An 11,489-nucleotide genomic window follows, 5' to 3' on the forward strand; every position below is an offset into this window, starting at 1 on the left:
CTTTATTACATAGGATAAATTCTTTTTTAAGCTACAAAAGGGATTTATCAGCCTATGGAACTATATGTGGCTTCAGGCAAAAGTAGATGCAGGTGCCCTCTCCCTGTGACAAAGTTTCTTCTCATTTCTTGGCATTCTTAAATGGATCCTTCCAAACTTAAAACTTAAATGGGGACTTGGAAGGAATATCACTCAGTCACACCCCACTCACTTCACTCTGTTCTCTGCCCCTGGGGTCCTAATAAGGTACCCATAATAATAATTTAATATAGATCTTCCACTTTTTTGTTGATTAAAAATCAATCAGTGAAAATGATTATAAACCTCAACAAGTACACGCAGGAAGAGACTACTGCTACTTGTGTCTACTTATCTAACCATTAGGCAATAAATGGGAATTGCTTTTTGATTATTCAATACCATTAGTAAGAGGGGTTTTTTTTTTTTTTGGTGTTTTTGCTATTGGGAGAGGTAAGTGGTTAGACAGTTCCCAAATTAGTTTTTGAAGAGGAGGTTGGTTAGACAGCTCTAAATTCATTTTTGAAAACAAGATTGACATTTAATATGAGTGCTAATTAATGTCAGACATTTCATAGGCACTTACCATTATTTTCTGTAATACAATGTCCAAATAAGACTGTAAGGCCCTTTCTAAGGGGTAAGTGGCTGGAGCTAAGGGGATTAGAGGGCTCTATTTTTAAATCACCTTTTGGCACATGTTCATCCTTCCTCTCTGAGAAGAGCCGAATAAGCACTGGAGGGAGTCACCATGACAATGTTTACAGTAAAAGGCCCTGACCTCCTGGCATGAGCCGGTTGGTCCAGGAGTGCACCCTCACCAAAGCCGCTGACCATACTCTCCATGCCGGGGACCTGAAACGCAGCACTGGGGTGTTGGTCAATTTCAGGGCGGAGACCCTGGAAATGATTTCACTCCAAGGCAAGGGAGGCCATTGTTCTTTGTGCAAAGAGAAGCAGAGGAAACTGGAGGCGGGGGAGAAATAAAGCAAAAATGAACTCTCTTGGACATTCAATAAGAATAATAACAAGAGACAAGATAATAACAAGCCTCCTCTTTGCTTCCTGATAATTTTCTGAGTCTTACTCCTCAGGAGACATGGTTTTACCTTTTCCCTTGAAGTCTGAGACAACTGGCTGTACTTATAACAAATTCACTCCCCCCCACCCATCCCCCAAGCAAACTTGCAAGGATTTCTGTTATTTTCAAACAAACAAGACAATCAAAACAGAGAAAGACAGGAAGACGTTTATGCCAATCAAAAAGCAACCAATGAATACACAAAGGAAAAAACTCAGGCTTTTATTGAACGCCATCAAAGAGATGTGATTACAAAGAAAACCAGAAGGAAAAGATCCCGAGGATAAGCTCCTTGTGAGAGGACAAGCATGTTTCCACACCGGGGCCAGGTGCTGAGGGCGCGGGCAGGCCAGGGAGAAGGGCGATCATGCCAGAGGTGGACACGTGTTGTCTGAACAAACAAAAAGCAGTGAAACTTTGGATGAATTTGAGTGCTGGGGCTTTGGATTTGAATCTGGGGGAAGCACAAATGCAGATGATCCTTTTACCCAAGTAATTCTCTTGGGAATTTTGCTGAGTAAATAGGCCAAGCGGGGGCTGGACTCAAAAAAGAAACTTCATGCTCTTGCCCTGGGGGCTCTTGCACCTCGAAATAGGAATATCTCTAGTGTCATGAGCTTGCAGCCTTGTGGTCTCACGAACTGCAAACTCTCACAACCTTGCAGTGTAGCAGACTCACGGATCCACTGTCCTACCATGTACAGTCTCATCAGAATGTCTAGTGGTTTTGACATCTGCCAGGATCGAGGTGTAGAATTCCTGCGCTGTTTGGTCTGTGCTCTCCTAGAGAGAGGTGCCTAACCTCAGCTAAAATGTTTGAACCCCGATGTAAACTGAGTCTCACTCAACTTCTGATGAGATCAAAGATCTCGGCACTCTGGTTGCCCAGGAAGTTGAATATTAGTTCTCAAAAGCAAAGGAGGCACTTCACACCTGATAGGATGGTTAATATAAAAACAAACAAACAAACAAACAAAACACCAGAAAATGACAAATGTCAGCATGGATGTGAAGAAATTGGAACTCTTGTACACTGTTGGTGGAAATGTAAAATGGTGCAGCCACAGTGGAAAGCAGTATGGCGTTTTCTCAAAAAATTCAAAATGAAATGACTTTGTGACCCAGCAATTCCTCTTCTGGATATATCTCCAAAAGAACTGAAAGCAGGGACTTGGAAAGATACATTATTCATAACAGCCTACAGATGAATTAATATAAGCGTCCATCAACTTATGAATTGATAAACAAAATTTGGTGTAATATATACAATGGAATATTACTCATTCTTAAAAAGAAGGAAATCTTGCCATTTTCAACAATGTGGATAAACTGAAGGACGCTATGCTCAGTGAAATAATCCAGTCACAAAAAGACAAATGCTGTACGATTCCACTTAAAGGAGGAACCTAGAGCAGTCACATCCATAAAGGCAGAAGGTACAGTGATGCTTACCAGGGTCTGGGGAATCATTGCTTAATGGGGACAGAGCTTCAGTTTTGCAAGATGAAGAGTTCTGGAGATAGACTGCACAACAAGGTGAATGTTCTTAATACTCTGACCTGTACACTTAAAAATGGTTACCATAGTTCTGGCCAGTTTAGCTCAGTGGTTACAGCATTGGCCTGCAGAATGAAGGGTCACGGGTTCGATTCCTGGTCAAGGATACATACCTCTGTTGTAGGTTAAATCCCTGGCCCTGGTCGGAGCACATATGGGAGGCAACCAATCGATAAGTCTCTCTCTCTCTCTCTCTCTCTCTCTCTCTCTCTCTCTCTCTTTCTAACTCTCTCTCTTTCCCTCTCAATTCCCTCCCTCCCTTCCAGTCTCTAAAAATCAATGGAAAAAAATATCCTCCAGTGAGGATTTTTTTTAAAAAACGGTTAAGATGGTAAATTGTACGTTATGTATATTTTATCACAATTTTCTTAAAAAGTAAATGTACTTTGATTTCAGGTGCTGGAAATCTCAGGAGCTGCTCGATGCTTAAAGCCAGAAACCTTCCCAACCCCTGATCAGCTCAAATGGATAAACACCTCACATTATGTGGCTGAAAAAGGAGAGGGCACTCCCTTTTACCCTCCACTCTTCCTCCGGGTCCAATAACCTAAACATAATTTTATAAATTACAAGACATGCAAAGAAGTGAGAAGTGACCCATAGTCAAGATATAATTCAATCAACAGGAAGAGACCCACAACTCAGCCAGAAGCAGACACCTGGAGCATCCATGACTCTCTCCTTAGGACCAATAGGAGCAACATCTTCTGTATCTATCAGAACACTTATTTATAAAGGTGTGTGCACCCGAATGCTCATTGCAGCATTATTTACAATAGCCAAGACATGGAAACAACCTAAGTGCCCTTCAACACATGACTGGATAAAGAAGATGTGGTACATACAGACAATGGAATACTACTCAGCCATTAAAAAATGAAATACTGCCATTTCGACAGCATGGGTGGATCCCAAGGGTATCATGCTAAGTGCAATAAGTCATATGGAAAAGGACAAGAACCATATGATTTCACTCACATGTGGAATATAAAACAGAAAGCAACAAGCAAAAGACACAAACTCATAGATACAGACAACAGAATGGTGGTTACCAGAGGGGAAGGGAGGTAGGGAGAGGACGTAGAGTAGAAAGGGGTCAAATCTATGGGGACAGAAGGAGACTAGACTTTGGGTGGTGAGCACACAATAGAGTATACAGAGTTCATATGATAAAGTTGTACACCTGAAATTTGTATTCTGCTAATAACCAATGTTATCTCAATAAATTTAATTTAAAAAAAGAAACTCTGATCTGACAGTTGCATTTTTTTGGTGTGTGTGTGTGTGTGTGTGTGTGTGTGTGTGTGTGTGATCAGAATTATCCAGATTTGCAAACCACATAGGAGATTATGAGTGTGGAGAAGAGACAGGGACAGTCAATGGTGGACTGCTCTCCAGTTGAATTAATAGTTATGACAAATTATTTCTCATACTCGCCAATCCAACTTGTTCTTTTGGACACTTATTATACACCAGCCTGCCTAAAGCTGGAGGGGGCAGGGACTTCTCCTGGGAAGCTTGCATGAGTTTCTCATGGGTTTTTACAATCAGCATCACTTCTTCCACTTATTCTGCCAATCGATGATGAGGGATACCAACTTTTAGTACTTAATTATACTCTATATCAATTTACTGTATCACATTTCATCCCCACCTCAACTTAATGACGGTGTGCTGGAGGCTAATTCCAGCAGGTCATAAATGCAAGAAGTTCATCAAAAGGTTGATGAACCTTGGGGCTTCAGCAGGGCTGAATCATATTACCTACTGCTGGAATAGCTGAAAGCATTTCCCCAAACCTGAAGATTTGCATATATTATTGCCTGCTACCAGACAGCTGAGGGCAGTTCTCCCAACCTGATAATCTTCCTGTTTGCCAAACCTTACCTTTGATATGTATATGTGATTTGCTATAGGGAAAAATGTGTTAATAAAAAGCTAGGGGTCCAGAAACTCGGGGAACTTAGTTACTAAAGCTAAGCCTCCCTGGCTCCCCAAAAAATGCCTTCCAATTTTATATTTCATGTCTAGTCTCTTTATTAATTTACTCAAAGCCCCTTCTCCAGATTCCTGAATCCTTCTAGATGCAGATAACACCCCAGCAACGGTGGGTATTATTATTCCCTTTTTACAGATAATGAAACTGAGGTTTAAAGGAACTGCTTATAGATAAACAACTTGGCAAAGGGCATTTAAGTAGGAAATGAAAGAACTTGACTCAAATCCTGGTTGGCAGGTATACTAAATCATGGTCTGCAATTGCTTTTTGTTCCCTAATCCTCTAAAAAAATTTTTTTAAATCTCTATATACCTTGACACATTAAGTTGACAACTACATCTTTTCATCATAAGTTGAAAAGAACGTCATTTCTGTCATATTGGAAGTACTGTATTGACTTTTTTTAGAAAGTTACATCAATCCTTTATATTCATTGGAAGGCATATAACTATCATCCCAATTTGACATCCACCATCACCCATTTCAAAGACCACTCAAGAACAAGAATGCTCTGTCAGCAATCAGATATTTCCCACAGTTTGCATCTTCCCCTGACATTGTTCAGCGATTCCACATCTATCACAGAATCTTACTTTAAAAGAAGACATTTTTGTGCTTTAAAACAGCAGTCACCAACCAGTGGTCTGCAGACCACTGGTGGTCCTTGAGGTTGGCAACCGCTGCTTTAAAATATCCTATTGATCAACCTCCTTCTTTGCAACAAAAATATGTATGGAAACTAAAATATTAAACTTTTGTTTAGATTTCCTATGACCATAAGCCTTCAGCATTAAAATGTTGCACTTGGTTGATTTGCAATTGCACTTGCTATCAGCACATGACTGAGCAAAACAACATACATGTCTGGCAAAGGTTAGCAGGAAATTCATTACCAGGCATCTCTTTAATAAGATGGATGGCTGAGCAAAGGACAAGGATAGTTTGCTCTGACTCAATTACAGGCTGCTTCTCTTCAATTTCTTCTTTGTTCCTTTTTGTTTGCTTTTTTAAAAAAAATCTGGAAATGTTTTTCTTCAGGGCAATACACAAGAGTACAATGCTGGATGAGGCAGGCCTTTCTCTGGTAACTGGGAAGAGGGCAATTTATAAAAGAAAAGCATGATCTCTAATCAAGGCACGTGGTCAGCTGCAGGAAGAACAAATGAAAGTTGAGGTTCTTGACAAAGATTCTCTTAAAAGGAGCCATGCATACAGACTGCTTGCAGAGCCCTTACTTGGGCCTTTTCCTTTAAGTGACCTCATTCTTTTGGAAGGTTTCTCAGCACTGTCTGCCTACATTGAACCTCTGGAGAAATTAAAGCATTGCTGTTTGATCCCCACTAGCACCAAAGATCAGGAGCGAGGCCCACGCTTTGGTATAAAACATTTCCCAGAGAACTGCCCAGTGTGGCTCAGTTGATTGGAGCATCGTCCCATACACCAAAGGGTCATGGGTTCGACTCCTGGTCAGGGCACATGGCCAGGTTGTGGTTTGATTCCCAGTCGGAGTGAGTACAGGAGACAACTGATGTTTCTCTCTCTCTCTCTCTGTCTCTCTGTCTCTCTGTCTCTCTGTCTCTCTCTCTCTCTCTCTCTCTCTCTCCCTCTCTCTCTCTCTCTCCCTCTCCCATAAATAAACAACAAAAACATATCCTCAAGTGAGGATTAAAAAAAATTTCCCAGATGAGCCTCACATGATTGTTGAGAACCTTTGCCTAAAACCTTCCTTTCTCGTAAACTGAGGTTACAGCTAAAGTCTTCCGATGCACTATCCAATGTGTGCCTGGTCTAACCTGGGGTTCACCATGTGCCTAGTCTAACCTAAGATCCATGATGTGCCTAGTCTAATCTGACAAGCAAGTGTTGTAATTGTAAAATACATAGGGTACAAGCTAAACCCCACATGCTTCATATGCATAAAAGGAATGTACACTACCACATTAATAATATTTATACTGGTTACATGTTGAAATTATACTCTGAATATATTGGGTTAAATAAAACAGATCATTAAAATTATCATGATTTGTTTCTTTTTACTATTTTTTTTGTTTTTTAGTAAAAAAAAAACCTATTTTTTAATTAAATATATTAGGGAGGCATTGGTTAATAAGATGAAAAAAAATAAGAACCATATGATTTCACTCATATGTGGGATATAAAACTGAAAGCAACAAATGAACAAACAAGAAAACCAAGTAAACAAAAACTCATGGACATAGACAACAGCGTGGTGGTTACCAGAGGAGAAGGGGTTGGAGGGGTGGTAAAGGAAAAAGGGGGTCAAATATATGGTGATGGAAGAAGATTGGACTCTTTTTACTTTCTTAATATGTCTAATAACATTGAAGAGGTCTTGCATTATATTTACTTTGAAAGCACTGATCTAAAGCACAGAAAAATAGCCCTAAATTGTCCCTTAATTCACCTGTAAGACGCAGCACTCTTCCTCATCTAGTAATTCTTATGCTCAGAGAACAAGAGGGCCTGTTGCAGCTGTCTGGGTACTTTCACCTGGGGGGTAACCAGAAGGTCCCTGGGGCAAATAAGGAAGGGGTGGAAATGATAGTGTTTGCTTGTCAACCAGGTGTGCACACGCAGGTTAAAGTTCAGTTGAATGCATATTAATAGTTCATACACTAGTTCTGTAAAGAGTAAATGAGCATGATGTGGGCTGAGGCAGCAGTCAAGTAAATAGGACAGGAGATGGCTCTCCTTGGCCGCACATTGCACGGGGTGGGCTTACACACCTGACCTTATTCCATGGTCTGGGCGGGTCTGGAAGACAAGCAGGCACATCGTCAAAGGTTTCCAGTTGCAAACCTTCCTCCCCACCGGCCACCCACCATCATCTTTCTCCTGGGCTAATGAACGCAAGAGTATTGTTCCATATACTGGTGGGTTGAATCCATCCCTGCTTGAGTCCCTACTACTCATTTTTCACCCAGCATCCTCAGTGATCCTTCTAAGTCCTATGTCAGATTAAGTCACTTCTCTGCTCAAAATCCTCCAGTGGCTTCTCACCTCACTCATAATCAAACACAAAAGCCTTATGGTGAGACACAAAAGGCCCTCATGATCTCACCCCTGTTCCCTTCCCATCTCCCCTCCCACTGCTCACTCAATTCAAGGCACACTTCCGTCCCCAAACACATCAAGGACACTCTCGCCTCAGGAGCTGGCACCTACACCACCTTTGCCTAAATGCTCTTCCTGCAGTTCCGTGCCTGGCCTGACACCTGCCTTCCCTCAGATCTCTGCTTGCAACAGGGCGGCCCTCCCTAACTTATGATCTAAATGGAACGCCTGCGACCCTGCTGATCTGTCATCGCAGAGCGCTCTCACATCTGCTTGGTAGTATGTCTGTCTTTATCGCATGTGTCTCCCACTAGCACATAAAGGCCATGTCTCTCGTGATCCTCTCTGTGTCCCTACCGTCTAGAAGCGTAGGAGGCACATAGATACAGATAAATAATTGTGAAATGCCTGAGAGTGAAGGAACATCACTGATGGGAAAACAGACCTGGAGAGGTTTAAATGATTTGTCCAAGATCATGTAATTTTAAACAGTCTTACAACTCTAGGTTTAATTAATCTAGGTAAATGGAAAGATTAATGGTCCATAAATAACTGCACCTTTTGCGCATATCCACACCTATTGGTTCCATGTACAGATTGCACAAATTATCTGCAGATAATTCAACAAACTGCATAGTAAATGCTTCAGAAAAAATATTTTCAAATGTTAAAATGTAGGAGCATTTTGTGACAGTCCAATCACGTACAGCAGTGTTGAGAACTGGTCTCCAACAGTAATCTACCATCTTTCTAGAAAATGGAATAGTTTCTTAGATGCTTACCAGTTAAGAACGGGGAAAAGTACGCATTTGCCAATGCATTCCAGAGAAGACTGAGGTACTGTTTTCTGTTTTACTCTCCCTGCCAGAATGAGATATTTGTCTTCTGAGCCAGCACATTAATTATTTAGAACTAGTAACTGTTTCTATTAGGTATAAGTTGGTGCATCTCAAGGTCAATTAAAAACTTATCTGGTGGTAATAACCAGTTTACTCTTAAATACCTCAATGCTATATTTCTTCTGGGTTGCATTTATTTGTTTCTTTATGATCAATGTAAAATTCCTCAAAATTGTGATCTGCCTTATCATCCACTTCCCAGGAAACTTGTGGTGGCTAGCCTCCAATAAGGTTCTCAGTAGTCCCCACCTTCTAGTATGTCACACCCGCTGACCTTAAATAGGGCTGCATAGGATCTTCAGAAAAGACAGTGATGGACTTCCAGTCAGGGCTGTTGAGCTGCCCCTGGTTCCCCCCCATCTCTCCTCAGCCAGTGGTCCTGGCCCTTGAGCCTGCACGAAGTAGACAAGAGGCTTAAGCACCTGCTGTAGGTCAAATTCTTCAGGACGGAGGTTGACAAGCTGGGCAAAGTGCTGACGCCCACCCAGGTTAAGAACTTGCCCAATGGTATTTCACAGGATGGCCTTGATCCAAGTAAACTCTATACCCTGGTCTTGACAGACCCAGATGCTCCAAGCAGAAAGGACCCCAAATTTAGGTAATGGCACCATTTCCTGGTGGTCAACATGAAGGGCAAGGACATCAGCAGTGGTACTGTCCTCTCTGATTGTGTGGGCTCTGGGCCTCCCAAGGGCCTTCACCTCTACATCTGGCTGGTTTACAGGCAGGCCAAGCCACCGAATGTAACAAGCCCATTCTCAGCAATCCATCTGGAGACCACCGTGGCAAATTCAAGCGGTGGCATTGTCAACCAGGTGTGCACACGCAGGTTAAAGTTCAGTTGAATACATATTAATAGTTCATAAACTAGTTCTGTAAAGAGTAAATGAGCATGATGTGGGTTGAGGCAGCAGTCAAGTAAATAGGACAGGAGATGGCTCTCCTTGGCAGCACATTGCACGGGGTGGGCTTACACTTTGCGGTGGCATCTTTCCGTAAAAACATATGACCTTGGGTCTCCAGTGGCCGGCACGTGTTACCAGGTGGAATGGAATGACTCTATGAGCAGCTGGCTGGGAAGTAGGGGAAAGCCAGAAGACACACATGGCCCCGGGGGGGGGGGGCCAAGCATTGTTCTCAAGGTCAGTGATGTATGTTGACTTCTCTCTTCCCTGTTCCCACTCTCACAGGCAAGACCTGAGCAGATAGAGGTGTAGGTGACTTTTCCTTCTGCCTGTCCTTTATCATTGTACAGGGTCACACACCCTGGATTTGTGTTGATCAAATTTAAACTCCACTTTTGGGGTCTATTGTGGTACTATGATGTGGTCATCAGATTATTAAAATGAGAATAACAACCCAGAATTTAAAGTCATATCCTTTGAAGAGCAGTACTGGAAAAAGCAGTCTGGAGAGTCCCTTTGCTGTTGAGCTGCAGGGCTGGGTGAGAGGTTCTCTGAAATCCATTAGTCTGTGCCTGTTAAATTTATCACTCTTCATTGGTGTAACAAAAGACAGTCTAGAGTTGCTAAATGATGTGTTAATTCTTTTGTTTGATTATAGTTGAATAAAAATAAAAACCGTGTGTTTACAAAAAAAAAAAAAAAAAGACAGTGACGTCCCAAGCTAGGTCATGAGAAATGTCATGACTACCATTTTACTTTCTTGGATCACGTGCTCTGGGGGAAGCCAGCTGTAATATCACAAGAAAAGGTAAGTAGCCTGTAGAGAGCTCTTCTTTTTGAGGAACTGGGGCCTCCTACCAACAACCATAAATATGTGAATGAGCCTTCTAGGAAGTGGATCCCCCAGCCCCAGTCGAGCCTTCCGATGATACAGCCCCAGCTGACATCTTGAGTGCAACCTCAACAGAGACCCTGAGCCAGCTCCCGCAGCTCAGCTGCTCCTGAATTCCTAAGTTGAGAAACTATGTGAGATAAGAAATGTTTGTTGCTGTTTTCAGCTACTGTTTTGGAGAAATTTTTAGGTAGCAGTAGATAACCAATACCCGGTAAGCATCTTAGAAAAGAGGCACATGCCATCACTCCCTATTTAACATGGGCCAAGTTCTTGTTAACTACAAAGTAGCTACAATCCCAACAATCTTTATGAATATTTTTTTCAGCATGTAAAGACAGCCAAACTAAAAACTATAGGCTTGACTGACAGTTAAAAGTTGAGCTTGGCTTTGCTGCTATGTTGCTTCCCAAGCATAGTTTGAATAAAATAAATCATTCTCTGGGCTGGTTTATTTAATCTATACTAATAAAAGGGTAATATGCTAATTAGACTGGATAGACCGGATGTCTTCTGGACATCCTTCCGGACAAAGCTGCGGTGGCTGCGAGGGCCGAGGAGGGCTAGCAGCCATGGTGGCCGGCAGTGGCAGCAGCATTGGGGTGATGAGGGTGGCGCCTTCCCCTGATCGGCCTGGTTGCTTCCCGCAGAGGGAGGCCAGACTGCAGCTTAGGCCCGCTCCCTGGGGGAGTGTGCCTAAGCTATCAGTAGGATATCACCCGAGGGCCCCTGGACTGTGAGAGGGGGCAGGCCGGGCTGAGGGACCCCCCCCTCAAGTGCACAAATTTTCGTGCACCGGGCCTCTAGTAATCTATAAAAACCTAGAAGCCAAAAGTCAATGTTTCACTAAGCCTAAATGTTAACCCATAGCCCACTTTTCATTTACACACATGAATTAGCTCTCTCTTTCCTAGATAACTTTGACCTTCATGGCAGTTCTATTACTGGATTCTGAAAGGAATAATTTTCTGTGGTGTGATTCCTTTTTTAAATCTTCAAATTGTAAGACATTAAAATTACACTCTATTGGAAGAACAAGCATGGTTCATACCTGATTACA

General features: G+C 42.2%; 1 pseudogene across 1 annotated transcript; it reads left to right on the top strand.

The window, feature by feature from the left end:
* Positions 1-1,466: 1,466 nt before the first annotated feature.
* Positions 1,467-9,716, top strand: LOC307107432 (phosphatidylethanolamine-binding protein 1-like; annotated as a pseudogene). The gene is made up of 3 exons: positions 1,467-1,591; positions 9,003-9,430; positions 9,584-9,716. The product of its transcript is annotated as a phosphatidylethanolamine-binding protein 1-like (transcript).
* Positions 9,717-11,489: the final 1,773 nt, after the last annotated feature.

This window comes from Cnephaeus nilssonii, assembly GCF_951640355.1.
Source record: "Cnephaeus nilssonii genome assembly, chromosome: 11".
Taxonomy (NCBI): Eukaryota; Metazoa; Chordata; class Mammalia; order Chiroptera; family Vespertilionidae; genus Cnephaeus; species Cnephaeus nilssonii.